The sequence below is a fragment of the Armigeres subalbatus genome, chromosome 1 (genome assembly GCF_024139115.2).
Source record: "Armigeres subalbatus isolate Guangzhou_Male chromosome 1, GZ_Asu_2, whole genome shotgun sequence".
NCBI classification, from domain to species: Eukaryota; Metazoa; Arthropoda; class Insecta; order Diptera; family Culicidae; genus Armigeres; species Armigeres subalbatus.
Genome location: NC_085139.1, coordinates 114,938,811 through 114,961,363, shown reverse-complemented (window position 1 = coordinate 114,961,363; position 22,553 = coordinate 114,938,811). Strand labels below are relative to the sequence as shown.

The 22,553-nt window shown below is 41.2% G+C and overlaps 1 long non-coding RNA gene across 1 annotated transcript in view; it reads left to right on the top strand.

Annotated features, from left to right (window-relative positions):
- LOC134205649 (uncharacterized) overlaps positions 1-22,553 on the top strand; it is a 363,787-nt gene that overhangs the window by 209,044 nt on the left and 132,190 nt on the right. The window lies entirely within an intron of this gene.

Here is a 22,553-nt window from a genome sequence, read left to right as displayed (position 1 = left end):
ATCAGTATGCTTCGTTTGGTTACTATTGCTATTCAAAGCCTTGATTGTGCTCCAACAATAAGCGAGAAAATTGTCTCAAAAGCGCGTTTTAGATCCAAGAACAGCAACAATCGTATCTTTACGCTCTACATTTTCCTTCCATTTTAGCTAATACCAAGTTCAATGCGGTTTCACAAGAATGACCTTCTCGATATCCCGATTGTTCCGGTATCAAGAGTTTTCATTATTCAAATACTCAAACGGCCTTTTACTGGTTCAAAATTTTCTCTAATGTGTGCAACATATTGATAGGTAGGACGAAACTCTTCGGCTTTAATCATTCCAACAACTTTTGAATCGGAATCACTAGATTCCTTCCAAACTATGGCACTCCCAGTTGTAAAGATTCATTATAGTTCAGCAAGTTGTTCCGATGACATCAAAGCAGTCTTGTATTACCTTGGCATTCACATTATCGACTCAGCCGTTTTCAATTGAAAGCAAATATTTTCAAGTTCTTCTAATGTTATTGGGTGAAATCCATCAAATCTACAATTAAAATTAATCGCTGTTTTATTTCGTCAGGCTCATTAACTAACTCAATTGACTGGTTAATCAGTGAGACACTGTTGACGAAATATTGATTGAATTTATCTAATAACTTGTTCGCTGTTCTAATTGCATGAAGGTTATGGATCGCAGTTTTGCTACCTATTAGGTTTTAACAAGGATTTCAAAATTTTCCATAACTCTTTGTGTTATTTGATGTGATCAATTTTCCTCGAATATATTCGCATCTCGTTTTTTCAACATATGCGAATATTTATTACAAACCTGATACCTTTTCAATGAATAGCATTATTACTTCTACAAAATTTTTCTGTACAATTTGTCCCTTTTACATTATCAAAGATCCAGATTATTACCAGCTGTTCAGTTTTTCAGAGATACATATTTATGTTCTATTAGATTATTGGTTTTCCAAAACGTCAGTAAGAACAGCTGATTTTGATCTAACGAACCGACGTTTGATTGAAAATCCGTTTCTTCGACAAGACTCGAGATAACTTATTTGATATTTTCTCCAGCACTTTAATTTGATAAGATCACTATTATTATCACTATTATCATCTACGTTAATTACTAGGTTTCATGATCGGTTATTTCAAATCCACAAATCGTTACCGTACTAACGGAATCGAAATTAGAATATACATGATCAATTAAAGTTCACTGTGCTAGAAATACGTGTATAATCGAAGACCTTTGTTTCAAATCAAAAAGTCCTGCTAACCAGTTTAATATTCGAATTATGGATGTCACCAATTGATATTAAATCGCCTTGAGTATATTTAATTTACTAGGATCATATGAACATCTCCAACCAGTTCTCCAAAATTTCAACAAATCGCTGGTCATTTGAACTGGGAGAGTGATATAAAACTCCATGGTTACCCATCTTCATGCCACGTTCAACTGCAATGCCTAAGAACCAGTTACCATCACAAACTTCGTTCAAGTGGAAGCTTGAATTGAACCGATTCTTTGACATAAATAGCAACACGCCAGTGTGTCTTGAATGTGATAAACAAGCAGCTACACTGTAACCCGGGATACTTACTGTTCGAAAAGAATCCTGTCAACGATATGCGTTTCAGATAAAGACTAAAATGGACGTTTATCTTCTACAAGCTGACGTAATGCAACGTAGTTTGTAGAGACCTGCAATGTTAAATACAAAATATCGAATTTATTTGTTCATACTAGAACTTGGTTGCTATTCATTGAAATGCAAGCTGCTCTTTTTCGATCAACTAATCTTTTAGCATTCAGTACTGAATGCTCCGTGTTACAATCGCAAATTCGTTTTACGTTCTTGATTCATTTTATTACAATTAACACATTTCAATACGAGATGACGTGCATTCAGATGTCTTGTGAGTCCACTACATAGAGCACGCATGCGTTTTGCAATCTGTGCTCATGTGCCCAAATTCTCCACATTGGAAACACTAAATACTAATCTCCAGGAACAACAAGGCACCGATCAAACCTTATATTTACTTACTTCCGGTCAACAAACAGCTATGACTGTCTTTATCGACTTCAATCACAACTTGACTTGTTGTATTTGAAACGAGGATTTTCAAATACCCTATTACTTTTACATCATTGATGCGATGTCTTCATTCTGATCTTTTAAAATCTGAATGAAGTCATCGAGATTCTCGCTCATGCCATCACTTAACCTTGACCGATGAGGGAACAACTGAGCATTGTAATTTTCCCCAACTCGCTTTGAATGCCTTCTTTCACAATATTAATACTATATCCTGTTGCACACTCAGCAATAATAGAGCCGTTTTTCCCGTTTCTAAAGTTACTGATTTTGTGTGTTTTGGATCTAATTTGGTGGTCAAAAATTTCAAATATCATCGCTTCTCTGGTTGGACTCTTTCGGTTTTATCACTATACCGGAAGCTTACGAACAACCTTCACATCATAGCGGTCGTCCTTTTGTCTTAGCTTTATTACTACTATTACTTTTCATCCCAGTGCACTTCTTCTTAAAATATCCGCGAAACTAACCTTTTCATTAAAAACATCATCAGACGCGTCGTCTAGCCTGAACCTTTCGCTTTTACATCTGGGATTAAGTGCCGATCGAAAGTCGAACAGGATGAACCTTGCTACATTCATTGCATCTACTTTACTGCGCGATCAAATTGTAAAAATGAACCTTTCATATTTTCCAACTCATTTCAATTAATCCGAAAACCAGAGACTGCATTGTCTAAAGGCATTTGTACCTTTTACAATTGCTCCATCCGTCTTTCAACGCGATGTTTATCGAGCAACAATATTGTCTCGAATACCACCGATCGAATCAGAGAGTGAAGAAATCTTCTTCATCTCTTCTTCCAACTTTGTGTGTTCGAGAACAGAATATTCTACTCGCCACAACCTTAGCTTGATAAACAGTCACACTTGAACACAACATTACATTCTCTGACCAAGCTTTGCCAGATGGTTTGATCATGAAGTGCCTAATAGTGGTACGCTTTAGCGCAACCACAACCCGAACAACTCATAGGCAAATCGCTGGGCAGGACCCCATACCACCTCCTGCACTCAACCATCTCGCTACTACCTTCCACACAGCTCAAACAGTACCAATGCAGACGACACAAAACACAAAAGAAACAATAAAGGCGCAAAATGTTACCGGCCGCATTGCTGCGAGACGAAAATCCACAATTAAATGAAAATAACCAGCAGCGACAACCTGTCTGTAGTTTTCGATGCAGAAAACACTTGGGCACGCAAAATACTTTCCCGCGGCATGATCAATTTCACGTTAATTGATTTTATTTATCACTGCACTGCAGAAACTTCTACACGTTCACCGTTTCTGCAATATGAAACGTGAATGTATCTATCGATTCAATTCATTCCAATTCCGCGTATTTTCTACTTTCTACTTTTCAACGTAGGCGCTTAATCCAAAATTCAAATGACAGTCGCTCACTTTGAGCGATTAATTTATAAATTCTCGCGAAGGATGAAAATTGAACAAGATAGGAAATGCTAATACTGTTGTATAGAAGTTGCAGGTCATCACATTCCATGTGAATCCCGATCTATGTTACTGATCACCCACCCAACTAACACAACTTCATTCCCATGGTTTGTGGAGATGCAGAGGATTCTCGGTCTCTGAGTAATAAAAACCCACCTAACATTGCCTCCTTTTCCCAACTGACTGAGGACTTAGTCGGCGCCGTTATTGATCAACATTTGCGGGCTGCTGAAACGTGCACTTCGAGAATAGATGTAAATCAATCACTATTCATTTGGATCGAAGTGCAATTTGCACCAGTTCTGATCAATCACGGAATAGCAACTCATGATACGTACAGTCAGCCCAAAGCTAACTAAGCAAATGACCTATACGACCAAATGCTATCGGCCAAATGTCATATTCGGCCAAATGACCTTATCGACAAATGACCCGGCCAAACGATCATTTTGGCAAAACGTCCCCTTTCGGCCAAACGATCCTTTCGGAGATAACTCTTTCAACCGTGCCCCTTCGGCCAAAACGCCATTTCGGCCAAACGACTCTTTCGGCCTAATGGTTCCAAACAACTTTCCGCCTAGGGCATTCGGAAACAACTTTCTGCCTAGGGGCATTCGGCCAAACGACCCTGGATTGCCGTGGATTTAGCATAAGTGTACTTATGGAACCAACCCATCAGTGTTGGCCCTGGTTGACGTCAATGCCCAAATGTGAGACTTTCTTTCATGCGCTCTCTTTCGCAATATCTAGTAGTGTAGCATTTATTTGTCTTTTCACCTTGCTGTTACCAATGCTATTTTCTTTGGAGGTTTCGCTAAATAATATGAAGTAATGTTAGTTTGATTTTGTAAAATTGAAAGAAAACTAAACAAAGAGTCTTCGATCGTCGTCCAACTTGAGCATACATGTTCATGATAAAATTAGAGGAAGTATAGATTTGATAATTCCGTTATGATACGGCAGACATGAATAATGTATTATAATGGATTTGAAAGTGAGCGAAGAGACAATATTTGTGATGATTTGATTTCAAAGTTATGAAGTAAATGGTATGATCCAAAAGTTTGATGTTTGGCACAATGCGAGAAGGCAGTATCACTACTAGGTGAATGAAATGGGTTTTATCTATTCAATGTAGTTTTCACTAACAAAATGTTTACTAGACTTCAAGTCATTGATGAAAGTTTAAACTTACGGAATCGCAACAATTAAGCAAATGGAAGGATAATCTAACGAAATAAATCCTCCAATAAAAGCCTAACGCCCACATTAAATACAGCTTATTTTCTCGCTGCTCTGGGCATCAGCTCTTTCAACGTTAAGGTACGCTGAAGTGAAGCTCTGAAAAAATAAGCAAACAAGCTCCGATATCGAAAACACGAATTTCACTTGCCTGTTGAAACGCTTCGCCATCCTTGCGGTGCTCAACCCACCGTGGTTTTACTCTTTCGCGTTTTTTTGTGCATTGATGCTATTTTCTAATGGAAGAGAAGGAACCTTTAAATCACACTCGTTATCATCTTGTAGTTTCTAACGCTTACTTACCAAAACGACGTAAATCACTATCGACTAGTTGTCCATATTATTTTGTATCTGACTTCCTATCGTATCTCAACGTAAAATGAATCTCTTATTAGATGTAGAACATATTACCTGCAACTGCCAATTATGTCAACAATTTCGATCCAATTATAATAGTTCAACAAATTAAACCAACTCTATATTTATTATTTTTTCGCAATGTATAGATATAACTGCCATCATTACAATCGAAAACTTCCAAACTCTCAGCTTTGCTGGAAGCCCATATCTTTTGAAAGAATACTTCGTTGATTAATAATAAAATGTCCACCAAGTTATGATTATTCGATTGTGAATATATCTTTATCTTTATTGTGTTGTATATTGAATGCAATTAGAATTTTCTTGGGCAGATAGAGGGCCGCATGCCTTGGTGGTCGCAATCAGTGGAAAATTTTGCAAATAACTTCACTAGATACGATTTTGCAGCAGTAGCACCACCACCTGCTATCGGTTGCATCACAAACAGATAGGGTTTGCTCTCTCATAAAAATGAGACTGTCGATTGAGCAACGGTGGTGAAGGGGCAAGTTAGTAAATTCTGCTAGTCTGGTTTTGTTTATCCTATCTGTACGTTCTGTACAGGCAGGGCCAACTGCTGCGATACCTCATAGTTCATTTGTGATTTTCGATTTCTCTCGCCCCTCACCGTTTCAGATACAATTGCCTGTGGTGCAACAATTGAAAACACTGAGCAAATTGTACTTTGATGAGAGTTGTGTTTTCAGCACTGGAAGTGCTAAAATCTCTCTCCTCCTCGGAGACTAACTCGGATCGATCAGATGAATCACAACCAGAGCAGCTATGGAAAACGAACAGTACAGGCGACACAAATGTCCTCGGAGAACTCCGACCAACGGAGAGGCCGATCAAAGAAATGAAATGAAAACAATTTCATAAGCGCAGAGGTAAAAGATGCTTATGAATTATTTATCCTTCTACGGTCTGGAGAAAATGTAGAGCAGAACTGCTAGAACGACATCGATGACCAAAACAGAGCACTAAACCGGGTCAGTGATATGAATGTTGGTATTTCTTGATTTGGTTTTATTGTTACCATTGGACTAGATCTTGTTTAAAGTGGAAGCAATTTCCTAGATTAAAATGGTTTCATTAAGACGTGTTTTATTGTTTTCTGGCTAAGAATACTTCTTCGTTGACTCGTTTTCATCGCGATCTAAAATATTGCTGGGTTTATGTTTACTTTAGCAACCTCCATTGCATAACGTATTTTCGCAGAGTTTAGCGAAGGTTGGTTTTGTTTTCCCCTCCTCCTCCTCCATCCGCAACCCACCTCTTGCATGGGATGTTTCGCGGAGGCTTTCAAAACGCGTTCCTGATGGGCTCGTCTGTTCCTCATCTAAGACAGGCACCTTAGAGGGCACAATCAGCATGGGGTGCCGTAGGTACTTCTCCGCAAAGACTGCTTACTGTGGCCCTCTTGTTTCGCCATGCTTTAAATCGCCCTCCAGCTCTTCCGCACAATTCGACAGATGCGCCGATAAAGACGATGATTTGACGTCAGCTCTTCGTTTCTGCAAATGGAAAAACTGTGCTTCTACGGATGTGTACGATTGGATTTTCATCTAACCATCACGTGACAAAATATTTAAAATACGAGAACGACGAAAGACTGATTGTTGCAATCGTTTACTATTTTGTTTTACACCGTCTCAATGTACAATTTTATTTTGTTTTACCTTTTGATGTTTGGAAAATCTTTAGTTCTTACGATATAAAAATTTGGCTAACAAAGTACTGCATTTGAATTGGATTTGGATTGGATTGATTGGATTTGGATTGGTTGGATTGGTTGGATTGGTTTGGATTGGATTTGGATTGGATTTGGATTGGTTTGGATTGGTTGGATTGGTTGGATTGGTTTGGATTGGATTTGGATTGGTTGGATTGTGGTTGGTTTGGATTGGATTTGGATTGGTTGGATTGGTTTGGATTGGTTTGGTTGGTTTGGTTGGTTTGGTTGGTTTGGTTGGTTTGGATTGGTTGGATTGGTTTGGATTGGTTTGGATTGGTTTGGTTGGTTTGGATTGGTTGGTTTGGTTGGTTGGATTGGTTTGGATTGGTTGGTTGGTTGGTTGGTTTGGTTGGTTTGGATTGGTTTGGTTGGTTTGGATTGGTTTGGATTGGTTTGGATTGGTTGGTTGGTTTGGTTGGTTTGGTTGGTTTGGTTGGTTGGTTGGTTTGGTTTGGTTTGGGTTTGGTTGGTTTGGTTGGTTTGGTTGGTTTGGTTGGTTTGGATTGGTTTGGTTGGTTTGGTTGGTTTGGTTGGTTTGGTTGGTTTGGTTGGTTTGGATTGGTTTGGATTGGTTTGGTTGGTTTGGTTGGTTTGGATTGGTTTGGATTGGTTTGGTTGGTTGGATTGGTTTGGATTGGTTTGGTTGGTTTGGTTGGTTTGGATTGGTTGGATTGGTTTGGTTGGTTTGGATTGGTTGGATTGGTTTGGATTGGTTGGTTGTTGGATTGGATTTGGTTGTTTGGATTGGTTGGTTGGTTTGGATTGGTTGGTTGGATTTGGATTGGTTTGGTTGGTTGGTTGGTTGGTTGGATTGGTTGGTTGGTTTGGTTGGTTTGGTTGGTTTGGATTGGTTTGGTTGGTTTGGATTGGTTGGATTGGTTGGATTGGTTGGATTGGTTTGGTTGGTTTGGTTGGTTGGTTGGTTGGTTGGTTTGGATTGGTTTGGTTGGTTTGGTTGGTTTGGTTGGTTTGGATTGGTTTGGTTGGTTTGGTTGGTTTGGTTGGTTTGGTTGGTTTGGTTTGGTTGGTTTGGTTGGTTTGGATTGGTTTGGTTGGTTTGGTTGGTTTGGTTTGGTTGGTTGGTTGGTTTGGTTGGTTTGGTTGGTTGGTTGGTTTGGTTGGTTTGGTTGGTTTGGTTTGGTTGGTTTGGTTTGGTTGGTTTGGATTGGTTTGGTTGGATTTGGATTGGTTGGATTGGTTTGGATTGGTTTGGTTGGTTTGGTTGGTTTGGTTAGTTGGTTGGTTTGGTTGGTTGGATTGGTTGGTTGGTTTGGTTGGTTTGGTTGGTTTGGATTGGTTTGGATTGGTTGGATTGGTTTGGATTGGTTGGTTGGTTGGATTGGTTGGTTGGTTTGGTTGGTTTGGTTGGTTTGGATTGGTTGGATTGGTTTGGTTGGTTTGGTTGGTTTGGTTGGTTGGATTGGTTTGGTTGTGGTTGGTTTGGTTGGTTTGGTTTGGTTGGTTTGGTTGGTTGGATTGGTTTGGATTGGGTTTGGTTGGTTTGGTTGGTTGGATTGGTTTGGATTGGTTTGGTTGGTTTGGTTGGTTTGGTTGGTTTGGATTGGTTTGGATTGGTTTGGTTGGTTTGGTTGGTTTGGTTGGTTGGTTTGGATTGGTTTGGTTGGTTTGGTTGGTTTGGATTGGTTTGGTTGGTTTGGTTGGTTTGGTTGGTTTGGTTGGTTTGGATTGGTTTGGTTGGTTTGGATTGGATTTGGATTGGTTTGGTTGGTTGGTTGGTTTGGTTGGTTTGGATTGGTTGGTTGGTTTGGATTGGTTGGATTGGTTGGATTGGTTTGGATTGGTTGGTTGGTTTGGATTGGTTTGGTTGGTTTGGATTGGTTTGGTTGGTTTGGTTGGTTGGTTGGTTTGGATTGGTTTGGTTGGTTGGTTGGTTGGTTTGGTTGGTTTGGTTGGTTTGGTTGGTTTGGATTGGTTTGGTTGGTTTGGTTGGTTTGGTTGGTTTGGATTGGTTTGGTTGGTTGGTTGGTTTGGTTGGTTTGGATTGGTTTGGATTGGTTTGGTTGGTTTGGTTGGTTTGGTTGGTTTGGTTGGTTTGGTTGGTTTGGTTGGTTTGGTTGGTTTGGATTGGTTTGGTTGGTTTGGATTGGTTTGGGATTGGTTTGGATTGGTTTGGTTGGTTGGATTGGTTTGGATTGGTTTGGATTGGTTTGGGATTGGTTTGGATTGGTTTGGTTGGTTTGGATTGGTTTGGATTGGATTTGGATTGGATTTGGATTGGTTGGATTGGTTTGGATTGGTTTGGATTGGTTGGATTGGTTTGGTTGGTTGGTTGGTTTGGTTGGTTGGTTGGTTTGGTTTGTTGGTTGGTTGGTTGGTTGGATTGGTTTGGATTGGTTTGGTTGGTTTGGATTGGTTGGTTGGTTTTGGTTGGTTTGGTTGGTTTGGTTGGTTTGGATTGGTTTGGTTGGTTGGTTGGTTGGTTGGTTGGATTGGTTTGGTTGGTTGGATTGGTTTGTTGGATTGGTTGGTTGGTTTGGTTGGTTTGGTTGGTTTGGTTGGTTTGGTTGGTTTGGTTGGTTTGGATTGGTTTGGATTGGTTTGGTTGGTTTGGATTGGTTTGGATTGGTTGGTTTGGTTGGTTGGTTGGTTGGTTGGTTTGGTTGGTTTGGTTGGTTTGGATTGGTTTGGTTGGTTTGGATTGGTTTGGATTGGTTTGGATTGGTTTGGATTGGTTTGGATTGGTTTGGATTGGTTTGGATTGGATTGGTTTGGTTGGTTGGATTGGTTTGGTTGGATTGGTTTGATTGGTTGGTTGGTTGGATTTGGTTGGTTGGTTGGTTTGGATTGGATTTGGATTGGTTTGGTTGGTTGGTGTGTTGGTTGGATTGGTTGGTTGTTGTTGGTTGGATTGGTTGGTTGGTTTGGGTTGGTTTGGTTGGTTTGGTTGGTTGGTGGATTGGTTTGTTGGTTGGTTGTGTTGGTTTGGTTGGTTTGGTGTTGGTTGGTTGGTTGGTTGGATTGGATTTGGTTGGTTTGGATTGGTTTGGTTGGTTATTGGTTGGTTGGTTGGTTGGTTTGGATTGGTTTGGTTGGTTTGGATTGGTTTGGATTGGTTTGGTTGGTTGGTTGGTTGGTTGGATTGGTTTGGTTGGTTTGGATTGTTTGGTTGGTTGGATTGGTTGGTTGGTTTGGTTGGTTTGGTTGGTTTGGTTGGTTTGGTTGGTTTGGTTGGTTTGGATTGGTTTGGTTGGTTTGGTTGGTTTGGATTGGTTTGGTTGGTTTGATTTGGTTGGTTGGATTGGTTTGGATTGGTTTGGTTGGTTTGGTTGGTTTGGATTGGTTTGGATTGGTTTGGATTGGTTTGGTTGGTTGGATTGGTTGATTGGTTGGTTGGTTGGTTTGGTTGGTTGGATTGGTTTGGATTGGTTTGGATTGGTTTGGATTGGTTGGATTGTTTGGATTGGTTTGGATTGGTTTGGATTGGATTTGGATTGGTTTGGATTGGTTTGGTTGGTTTGGTTGGATTGGTTGGGTTGGTTTGGTTGGTTTGGTTTGGATTGGTTTGGTTGGTTTGGATTGGTTTGGTTGGATTGGTTTGGTTGGTTGGGATTGGTTTGGTTGGTTTGGTTTGGTTGGTTTGGGATTGGTTTGGTTGGTTTGGTTGGTTTGGTTGGTTTGGTTGGTTTGGATTGGTTTGGATTGGTTTGGTTGGTTTGGTTGGTTTGGTTGGTTGGGTTGGTTTGGATTGGTTTGGATTGGTTTGGATTGGTTTGGATTGGTTTGGATTGGTTTGGATTGGTTTGGGATTGGTTTGGATTGGTTTGGTTTGGTTTTGTTGGTTGATTGGATTTGGTTGGTTTGGATTGGTTGGTTGGTTGGTTTGGTTGGATTTGGATTGTTTGGATTGGTTTGGTTGGTTTGGTTGGTTGGTTGGTTTGGTTGGATTTGGTTGGTTGTTTGGTTGGTTGGTGGATTGGTTGGATTGGTTTGGATTGGTTTGGTTGGTTGGTTGGTTTGGTTTGGATTGGTTTGGATTGGTTGGTTGGTTGGTTGGTTTGGTTGGTTTGGTTGGTTTGGATTGGTTTGGATTGGTTTGGTTTGGTTTGGATTGGTTTGGTTGGTTTGGTTGGTTTGGATTGGTTTGGATTGGTTTGGTTGGTTTGGATTGGTTTGGTTTGGATTGGTTTGGGTTGGTTTGGATTGGTTTGGTTGGTTTGGTTTGGTTGGTTTGGTTGGTTTGGTTTGGTTGGTTTGGTTGGTTTGGTTGGTTTGGTTGGTTTGGTTTGGTTGGATTTGGATTGGTTTGGATTGGTTTGGTTGGTTTGGTTGGTTTGGTTGGTTTGGATTGGTTTGGATTGGTTTGGATTGGTTGGATTTGGATTGGTTGGATTGGTTTGGTTGGTTGGTTGGTTTGGATTGGTTTGGTTGGTTTGGATTGGTTTGGATTGGTTTGGATTGGTTTGGTTGGTTTGGTTGGTTGGATTGGTTTGGATTGGTTTGGATTGGTTGGATTGGTTGGATTGGTTGGTTGGTTTGGATTGGTTTGGTTGGTTTGGTTGGTTTGGTTGGTTTGGTTGGTTTGGTTGGTTTGGTTGGTTTGGTTGGTTGGTTGGTTTGGTTGGTTGGTTGGTTTGGTTGGTTTGGTTGGTTTGGTTGGTTTGGTTGGTTTGGTTTGGTTGGTTTGGATTGGTTTGGGATTGGTTTGGTTTGGTTTGGGATTTGGTTGGTTTGGATTGGTTTGGTTGGTTTTGGTTTGGTTGGTTTGGATTGGTTTGGATTGGTTTGGATTTGGTTGGTTGGTTGGTTTGGATTTGGATTTGGTTTGGATTGGTTTGGATTGGTTTGGTTGGTTTGGATTGGTTTGGATTGGTTTGGTTGGTTTGGATTGGTTTGGTTGGTTTGGTTGGTTTGGTTGGATTTGGTTGGTTGGATTGTGGTTTGGATTGGTTGGTGGTTGGTTGGTTGGTTGGTTTGGTTGGTTTGGTTGGTTTGGATTGGTTTGGTTGGTTTGGTTGGTTGGTTGGGTTGGTTTGGATTGGTTTGGTTGGTTTGGATTGGTTTGGTTGGTTTGGATTGGTTGGATTGGTTTGGTTGGTTGGATTGGTTTGGATTGGTTTGGTTGGTTGGTTGGTTTGGTTGGTTTGGTTGGTTTGGATTGGTTTGGTTGGATTGGTTGGTTGGTTTGGATTGGTTTGGTTTGGTTTTTGGATTGGTTTGGTTGGTTTGGATTGGTTTGGATTGGTTTGGTTGGTTTGGATTGGTTTGGTTGGTTTGGTTGGTTGTTGGTTGGTTGGTTGGTTTGGATTGGTTGGTTGGTTTGGTTGGTTTGGTTGGTTTGGTTGGTTTGGTTGGTTTGGTTGGTTTGGTTGGATTGGTTGGTTGGTTTGATTGGTTTGTTGGTTTGGATTGGTTTGGTTGGTTTGGTTGGTTGGATTGGTTTGGTTGGTTTGGATTGGTTTGGTTGGTTTGGTTGGTTTGGTTGGTTTGGATTGGTTTGGATTGGTTTGGTTGGTTTGGTTGGTTTGGTTGGTTTGGTTGGTTTGGATTGGTTGGATTGGTTTGGTTGGTTTGGATTGGTTTGGTTGGTTTTGGGTTGGTTTGGTTGGTTTGGTTGGTTTGGTTGGTTTGGTTGGTTTGGTTGGTTTGGATTGGTTTGGTTGGTTTGGTTGGTTTGGTTGGTTTGGTTGGTTTGGATTGTTTTGGTTTGGTTGGTTTGGTTGGTTGGTTGGTTTGGATGTGTGGTTGGTTTGGATTGGTTTGGTTGGTTTTGGTTGGATTGGTTTGGTTGGTTTGGTTGGATTTGGTTGGTTTGGTTGGTTGGTTGGTTTGGTTGGTTTGTTTGGTTATTTGGTTGGATTGGATTGGATTTGGTTGATTGTTGGTTGGTTGGATTGGATTGGTTTGGATTGGTTTGGTTGGTTGGATTGGTTGGTTTGGATTGGTTGGATTGGTTTGGTTGGTTGATTGGTTTGGTTGGTTTGGTTGGTTTTTGGATTGGTTTGGTTGGTTTGGTTGGTTTGGTTGGTTTGGTTGGTTTGGATTGGTTGGTTGGTTTGGTTGGTTTGGATTGGTTTGGATTGGTTTGGATTGGTTTGGATTGGTTTGGTTGGTTTGGTTGGTTTGGATTGGTTTGGTTGGTTTGGTTGGTTGGTTTGGTTGGATTGGTTTGGTTGGTTTGGTTGGTTTGGTTGGTTTGGTTGGTTTGGTTGGTTTGGTTGGTTTGGGTTGGTTTGGTTGGTTTGGATTGGTTTGGTTTGGTTGGTTTGGTTTGGATTTGGTTTGGATTGGTTTGGATTGGTTTGGTTGGTTTGGATTGGTTTGGATTGGTTTGGATTGGTTTGGTTGGTTTGGTTGGTTTGGATTGGTTGGATTGGTTTGGTTGGTTGGTTGGTTTGGTTGGTTTGGTTGGTTTGATTGGTTTGGTTGGTTTGGATTGGTTTGGATTGGTTTGGTTGGTTTGGATTGGTTGGATGGTGTGGTTGGTTGGATTGGTTTGGTTGGTTTGGTTGGTTGGTTTGGTTGGTTTGGTTGGTTTGGTTGGTTTGGTTGGTTGGTTGGTTTGGTTGGTTGGTTGGTTGGTTTGGATTGGTTTGGATTGGTTTGGTTGGTTGGTTTGGATTGGTTTGGTTGGTTTGGTTGGTTTGGTTGGTTGGTTTGGATTGGTTTGGTTGGATTGGTTTGGTTTGGTTGGTTTGGGTTTGGTTGTTGGTTGGTTTGGATTGGTTTGGATTGGTTTGGTTGGTTGTTGGTTGGTTTGGATTGGTTTGGATTGGTTTGGATTGGTTTGGATTGGTTTGGATTGGATTTGGATTGGTTTGGATTGGTTTGGATTGGTTGGTTGGTTGGATTGGTTTGGATTGGTTGGATGGTTTGGATTGGTTGGATTGGTTGGTTGTTTGGTTGGTTTGTTGGTTTGGTTGGATTTGGTTTGGTTGGATTTGGTTGGTTTGGTTGGTTTGGTTGGTTTGGATTGGTTTGGATTTGGATTGGTTTGGTTGGTTTGGTTGGTTTGGTTGGTTTGGTTGGTTTGGATTGGTTTGGTTGGTTTGGTTGGTTTGGTTGGTTGGTTGGTTGGTTGGTTTGGATTGGTTGGTTGGTTTGGTTGGTTTGGTTGGTTTGGTTGGTTTGGTTGGTTGGATTGGTTTGGATTGGTTTGGTTGGTTTGGTTGGTTTGGTTGGTTTGGTTGGTTTGGATTGGTTTGGATTGGTTTGGATTGGTTTGGTTGGTTTGGATTGGTTTGGTTGGTTTGGATTGGTTTGGTTGGTTTGGATTGGTTTGGATTGGTTTGGATTGGTTTGGATTGGATTGGTTTGGATTGGTTTGGATTGGTTTGGATTGGATTTGGATTGGTTTGGATTGGTTTGGTTGGTTTGGTTGGTTTGGTTGGTTTGGTTGGTTGTGTTGGTTGGTTTGGTTGGTTTGGATTGGTTGGTTGGTTGGTTTGGTTGGTTTGGATTGGTTTGGATTGGTTTGGTTGGTTGGTTGGTTGGTGGTTGGTTGGTTGGATTGGTTGGATTGGTTTGGTTGGTTGGATTGGTTTGGTTGGTTTGGTTGGTTTGGTTGGTTTGGTTGGTTTGGTTGGTTTGGATTGGTTTGGATTGGTTTGGTTGGTTTGGTTGGTTTGGTTGGTTTGGGTTGGTTTGGTTGGTTTGGTTGGTTGGATTGGTTTGGATTGGTTTGGTTGGTTTGGTTGGTTTGGTTTGGTTGGTTGGTTGGTTTGGTTGGTTTGGTTGGTTTGGTTGGTTTGGTTGGTTTGGATTGGTTTGGTTGGTTTGGTTGGTTTGGTTGGTTTGGTTGGTTTGGATTGGTTTGGTTGGTTTGGTTGGTTGGTTGGATTGGTTGGATTGGTTTGGATTGGTTTGGATTGGATTGGATTGGTTTGGTTGGTTGGTTGGTTTGGATTGGTTTGGTTGGATTTGGTTTGGTTTGGATTGGTTTGTTGGATTTGGATTGGTTTGGTTGGTTGGATTGGTTGGTTGGTTGGTTGTGGTTATTGGTTTGGTTTGGTTGGTTTGGTTGGTTGTGGATTGGTTGGATTGGTTGGATTGGTTGGTTGGTTGGTTGGTTTGGTTGGTTTGGATTGGTTTGGATTGGTTTGGATTGGTTTGGATTGGTTTGGTTGGTTTGGTTGTTTGGATTGGTTTGGATTGGTTTGGTTGGTTTGGTTGGTTTGGTTGGTTTGGTTGGTTTGGATTGGTTTGGTTGGTTTGGATTGGTTTGGTTGGTTTGGTTGGTTGGTTGGTTTGGTTGGTTTGGTTGGTTTGGTTGGTTTGGTTGGTTTGGTTGGTTTGGTTGGTTTGGATTGGTTTGGTTGGTTTGGTTGGTTTGGTTGGTTTGGTTGGTTTGGATTGGTTGGTTGGTTTGGATTGGTTTGGTTGGTTTGGTTGGTTTGGTTGGTTGGTTTGGTTGGATTTGGATTGGTTTGTTGGTTGGATTGGTTTGGTTGGTTTGGTTGGTTTGGTTGGATTTGGTTGGTTGGATTGGTTGGATTGGTTGGTTTGGTTTGGTTGGTTTGGTTGGTTTGGATTGGTTTGGTTGGTTTGGTTGGTTTGGTTGGTTTGGATTGGTTTGGATTGGTTGGATTGGTTTGGATTGGTTTGGTTGGTTTGGATTGGTTGGTTGGTTTGGATTGGTTGGATTGGTTTGGTTGGTTTGGTTGGTTTGGATTGGTTTGGTTGGTTTGGTTGGTTGGTTGGTGGTTGGTTTGGATTGGTTTGGTTGGTTTGGTTGGTTTGGTTGGTTTGGTTGGTTTGGTTGGTTTGGTTGGTTTGGTTGGTTTGGTTGGTTGGATTGGTTTGGTTGGTTGGGATTGGTTTGGTTGGTTTGGTTGGTTTGGTTGGTTTGGTTGGTTTGGTTGGTTTGGTTGGTTTGGTTGGTTTGGATTGGTTTGGTTGGTTTGGTTGGTTTGGTTGGTTTGGATTGGTTTGGTTGGTTTGGTTGGTTTGGTTGGTTTGGATTGGTTTGGATTGGTTTGGTTGGTTTTGGATTGGTTTGGATTGGTTTGGATTGGTTTGGATTGGTTTGGATTGGTTGGTTGGTTTGGATTGGTTGGATTGGTTTGGTTGGTTTGGTTGGTTTGGTTGGTTTGGATTGGTTTGGTTGGTTTGGTTGGTTGGTTGGTTGGTTGGTTTGGATTGGTTTGGATTGGTTTGGATTGGTTTGGTTGGTTTGGTTGGTTTGGTTGGTTGGATTGGTTGGTTGGTTGGTTGGTTGGTTGGTTTGGATTGGTTTGGTTGGTTTGGTTGGTTTGGTTGGTTTGGTTGGTTTGGTTGGATTGGTTGGTTTGGATTGGTTTGGTTGGTTTGGTTGGTTTGGTTGGTTGGTTGGTTTGGTTGGTTTGGTTGGTTTGGTTGGTTTGGATTGGTTTGGTTGGTTTGGATTGGTTTGGTTTGGATTTGGATTGGTTTGGTTGGTTTGGTTGGTTTGGTTGGTTTGGATTGGTTTGGATTGGTTTGGATTGGTTTGGATTGGTTTGGTTGGTTGTTGGTTTGGTTGGTTGGATTGGTTTGGTTGGTTTGGATTGGTTTGGATTGGTTGGTTGGTTGGTTGGTTGGATTGGTTTGGATTGGTTTGGATTGGTTTGGATTGGTTTGGATTGGTTGGATTGGTTTGGATTGGTTTGGATTGGTTTGGTTGGTTTGGATTGGTTGGTTGGTTGGTTTGGTTTGGTTTGGTTGGTTTGGATTGGTTGGTTGGTTTGGTTGGTTGGTTGGTTTGGTTGGTTTGGTTGGTTTGGTTGGTTGGTTGGTTTGGTTGGTTGGATTGGTTTGGTTGGTTTGGTTGGTTTGGTTGGTTTGGTTGGTTTGGATTGGTTTGGTTGGTTTGGTTGGTTTGGATTGGTTTGGATTGGTTTGGTTGGTTTGGATTTGGTTGGTTTGGATTGGTTTGGATTGGTTTGGATTGGTTTGGATTGGTTTGGTTGGTTTGGATTGGTTTGGTTTGGATTGGTTGGATTGGTTTGGATTGGTTTGGATTGGTTTGGATTGGTTTGGTTGGTTTGGTTGGTTTGGATTGGTTTGGTTGGTTGGATTGGTTTGGATTGGTTTGGATTGGATTTGGATTGGATTTGGTTGGATTTGGATTGGTTGGATTGGTTTGGATTGGTTGGATTGGTTTGGTTGGTTGTGGTTGGTTTGGTTGGTTGGATTGGTTTGTGGATTGGTTGTGTGGTTTGGTTGGTTGGATTGGTTTGGTTGGTTTGGTTGGTTTGGTTGGTTTGGTTGGTTGGTTGGTTGGTTGGTTTGGATTGGTTTGGGTTGGTTTGGTTGGTTTGGTTGGTTTGGTTGGTTTGGATTGGTTTGGATTGGTTTGGATTGGTTTGGATTGGTTTGGATTGGTTTGGATTGGTTTGGTTGGTTTGGTTGGTTTGGTTGGTTTGGGATTGGTTTGGATTGGTTTGGTTGGTTTGGTTGGTTTGGTTGGTTTGGATTGGTTTGGATTGGTTTGGATTGGTTTGGATTGGTTTGGATTGGTTTGGTTGGTTTGGATTGGTTGGTTGGTTTGGTTGGTTTGGATTGGTTTGGATTGGTTTGGTTGGTTTGGGTTGGTTTGGATTGGATTTGGTTGGTTTGGTTGGTTGGTTGGTTTGGTTGGTTGGTTGGTTGGTTTGGATTGGTTTGGTGGTTGGTTGTGTTGGTTTGGGATTTGGTTGGTTTGGATTGGTTTGGTTGGTTTGGTTGGTTGGTTGGTTTGGATTGGTTGGATTGGTTGGATTGGTTTGGTTGGTTTGGTTGGTTTGGATTGGTTTGGATTGGTTTGGTTGGTTGGATTGGTTTGGTTGGTTTGGGTTGGTTTGGTTGGATTTGGATTGGTTTGGTTGGTGGGTTGGATTTGGTTGGATTTGGATTGGTTTGGTTGGTTTGGTTGGTTGGTTTGGTTGGTTTGGTTGGTTGGTTTGTTGGTTTGGTTGGTTTGGTTTGGTTTGGTTGGTTTGGTTGGTTTGGTTGGTTTGGTTGGTTTGGATTGGTTTGGTTGGTTTGGTTGGTTTGGTTGGTTTGGTTGGTTTGGTTGGTTTGGTTGGTTTGGATTGGTTTGGTTGGTTTGGATTGGTTTGGATTGGTTTGGATTGGTTTGGGATTGGTTTGGATTGATTTGGATTGGTTTGGTTGGATTTGAATTGGATTTGGTTGGATTTGGATTGGTTTGGATTGGTTTGGTTGGTTTGGATTGGTTTGGTTGGTTTGGTTGGTTTGGTTTGGATTGGTTTGGTTGGTTTGGTTGGTTGGTTGGTTTGGTTGGTTTGGTTGGTTTGGTTGGTTTGGTTGGTTTGGTTGGTTGGTTGGTTGGTGTTTGGTTGGTTTGGATTGGTTTGGTTGGTTTGGTTGGTTTGGATTGGTTTGGTTGGTTGGTTGGTTTGGATTGGTTTGGTTGGTTGGTTTGGTTTGGTTGGTTTGGATTGGTTTGGTTGGATTTGGTTGGTTTGGTTGGTTTGGATTGGTTTGGATTGGTTTGGTTGGTTTGGATTGGTTTGGTTGGTTTGGATTGGTTTGGTTGGTTTGGTTGGTTTTGGTTGGTTTGGATTGGTTTGGTTGGTTTGGTTGGTTTGGATTGGTTTGGATTGGATTTGGATTGGTTTGGTTGGTTTGGATTGGTTTGGTTGGATTTGGATTGGTTTGGTTGGTTGTGGTATTGGTTGGATTGGTTTGGATTGGTTGGTTTTTGGTTTGGTTGGTTTGGTTGTGGTTGGTTTGGTTGGTTTGGTTGGTTTGGATTGGTTTGGATTGGTTTGGATTGGTTTGGATTGGTTTTGGATTGGTTTGGTTGGTTGGTTGGTTTGGATTGGTTTGGTTGGTTTGGATTGGTTTGGATTGGTTTGGTTGGATGTGGTTGGTTTGAGTTGGTTTGGATTGGTTTGGATTGGATTTGTTTTGTTTGGGTTGGTTTGGTTGGTTTCAGGTTGGTTGTTGTTGGTTTGGATTGGTATTGCGATTGGTTTCTGATTTGGATTGGATGCGGATTGATTTGGATTTAGATCGAATTTGATTCGGGTGTCAATTGAATTGAATTTGAATTATGTTTGGGATTATGAAATGGTTTCTTTGAAAACCTCTACGCTATAAAAATACAATCGTTGAAAGTACGAAGCCTAAATAATAATTGGCGTATCTTTTGCTGCTCTACAAGGACATAATGCTGTTCTTGCTCAGTATTTATGTTACTACGGTGTTTGAGAACAAGTACGGCGTACTTTGCAAGTGGCACTAGACCAGCTTTCTCCCCAAAGAAAATAGAGATGTAATCACATGACTATTCATCACAAAAGTTTGTTCATTTATTTTTCATATCTCATCATCCTTTCCTGCTGGAGAGGCTCACTGCGGCCCAAGTTCTAAAGCATCCCATTTGCCTTATGGTAAATACGTACCGTTAGGATCCAAGGCAGGTTACGTTCTCGCTGAGTGGGTTTGGAGTTAGCGAAGCACTTTGTCAGTTGAAGTGCAACGCCGATGGCGATTTTGTGTTTTCTTTAGACATAACGCGGGGAAACGGCCCTGTCCGGTTGTGGCGGATCTCAGGACTGTAGCAGTTTTGTAAGAAGCACATTCGCTGAGTAGGGTTGTGTCGCTTAGTGCACGTCATAAATGTGTCACGGATTCGATGACCAGAAGTCATATTTGTTGTTCATTCCGCGCCAGAATTAATAAAACTGGAAATTCAAACAGTGTATAACCGAAATTCGTCATGAATTGTATTAAGCTCCTACGTAATAAAGTGCATAACGTTTTCAAATATCGCACTTGTAACTTGTTGATAAACTTAAGCTTCTCATCTAAATAGCTAAGCACTGTTTCATTGCATGTTTAACCCCGGATGGATGGTTATTTCAGGAAAACTGATTCCCTCCTGTTTCCCAGAATGACTAGACGCTTTACTCGCCTTTTTATGCTACATCACTGATAGTATGCCGCATCACCTGACAGTAACCGGAAAGCGCCACACCACTTTTCTTTGAGTGAAAAACTTCGGATCTCTTTTGTGCCGTTGCAGCGGTAGTACTCCAGTCATGCCGCAATGGAAAAGTGAGTCTCGTAACCTCCTGATGGATGATGCAACCAAATCTGGACCCAAGTTAGTAACAGGAAAAAAAGCAGCATCCCAAAGTGGTGCGCGGTAAATACACTGAATACGGCCTCTTTGTTTTACTTGCTCTCCATTTATCATTCCCTAAGTAGCGGCAGCCGAGGCAATGAATGACACGGATCTGGATCGGAAGCTGAAGGAAAATTCAAAAGGCTTTTCAAAAATAATAACAACTTGGAGTAGCGTTTTTCTTCTTTTTTCGTCGTTTCTGACAAATTGCCACCCCGAGGACAATAGCCTCCTAAGTCCTCTTCAGTGACTCTTCGAACGAACTCACTATTCATGAAGACGAGTTGATGTAACTACCGCCGGCCAATGAAGTGGGTTTCCCCTCGAACGTTGAATGAAAGATTATAGCCTTCGTTTTCCAGCTACCGATGTCACACTTGAAATTACAAAATTAAAGCAGAAATCCAAAGTATCGGTGTCACACCGAAGTGATGTGATGTCTCGAACCGTGTCCTTTCGTTAAAAGGAGTGTTGTTGGGTATGTCGTCGTGGAACGTAATCCTTGCAGTACTTCAAGTGTGTGTGATCCGGGAAAAAAAATGCCTCGCCGGTTTCAATATTTGATTTGTTCGTAGGAAAAATATACGCAGACTTAGTCATGGCGAAAGCATGAACACTTGTGTTCGGGAAAAAACCGTGCACAAGGGGGTGGATTCAGACGTTCAGCTCTCCCAATTGGGATCCTTCCACCCATGGCGGAAAAGAGAACCCTTACGCGCTGCTGTACTGCAGCTTTCTCCATTCAATAATTTTGTGCATGGACCTGTCTTCAATGATTTATGGAATGCGGCTCACGGTACTTGGAAGCAATTCAATAGACAAGTCACGCTGTCTCCGTTCCGCGTATTTCAGATGAGGTGGTTGAGCGTGATGAAGTACCCGGAGAACCAATACTGACATGGGATCGGTGGAAAAGCGTTAACTGTTGTTGAGCAATAATGAATTATGAAAGGGTAGTGTTCTTACAGCTTGTTGAATATTTTTAAGAGACAGTTCCAGTTGCAGCCATGATATGAAGGCTTCCACATTCATTCCATCAAAAAAGGTGAAAGCATCCTTATCATGAATGAACATATAAAAAGTAACCCAACTCATCAAAAGCTATGCGACCTTACGTTTCTTACGTTTCTCAACGAAAATCACATTCATTTAAAATATTTTTATATAATGATTTTTTTAAAAACACTTAGTTTGGGTCACTATTTTCGGTAAAAAAATATTTTTCTACATACAAAAAACAAATCTGACAATTATTGTATAAAATCTGGGCATATACAATTCTGTAAGCTTTTATACAAATACATATTGTATTAAAATCTTCCGAAATTGTATAATTATTAAAACGAACTTAATTCGTTTCGATAAGAAAACAAATTTCAATGTTGAAAAAAGGAATCAACGATCATTTTAAATTGAACGATATTGTGCGCTTAACTGTAGCTAATAGTGCTCGAATCAAATCTGTTTTGCTCAAGAAAATTAGTTATTATTACGTCAACCAAAGTCAGCAATAGAAAAGGAAATATAATAACTGGAATTTCGGAAATAGATCTAATCTAGTACTGCATCAAGGTACCTTGTAAAGTACCAGGGGAAATTCGTTCCTTCTCTACTAGACTGCCGAGAAGATCAGTTTTAAAACGTGTAGTGTTAAAAGTGAAAAGTTACCTAAAATTTCTAAAGTGAGAATTAAGAAAAAAAGATTGAGTAACGAGTGATTAACCTTCTAATATTAATTTTCCAGAGTGGTTTTTTTTGTAGATGATTCCAAGATGAACAAAAAGCGTGAGTCGTGTGATTAAAACACTTGAATCATCGTGAGTCTAAATTCTCTTATTATAATAGAATGTGCCATTAATTTATAAAATTAATAGTAGGAATACAAAGCTATAGTAAGCGAAGGAAGAGGAAAACGAAAAGTTTTGAGAAGAAAATAAGGTAAATGTTCAGTTCTGAAATTATAAAATCCTGTGTCCTAATGAGAAATTTGGTTCAGATTTCACGTGTCGGTGGTGTGTCGATATTGGGTATTGGGAGTATTGGGAGGTTAGGTCTGGACTGGAAGGAACGGTTCGCCTAGGTGTGTCTATCGCCTCGTGGCTGCACGCCACTATAGGCCATCTAGAGTGCGTTGGCCATCGGAGAAAAGCTCGGCCTCGCGAATCCCACCTACAGTCATTCCGGTGGACCGCCACGCCAGCGAAATCGTCCCCGACTCACGTACCACTAGCTTCCAATCGGGTCAGCGAACCAGCTAAAAAACGCTTCCCCCATAAGATCCCGAGGTTGGCATACCTCCGACCGAATCCAACCGCCCATACAAAAACGTCGTCCCTACCACGGATAAAACATTGCCGATCTCGAATCGATTGAATGTGCCGCTCGTCCAGATCGAATTTCATCCTTCATACTCCTTATGCTCAGCGACCGGGTCCCGGTGGACAGTGATAAGCGAGACCGTCATCCGAGAGAACGACTACAATTCACGTAGAGATACCTGTGTCGGTGGGAGACAATTCAATACCGCCGTAAAAGGTCAGCGTGGTGATCGCCGTAGCATCGTTGGCGTCGCCGACCTCTGCTTCTATACGAGACCGAACTTCGGC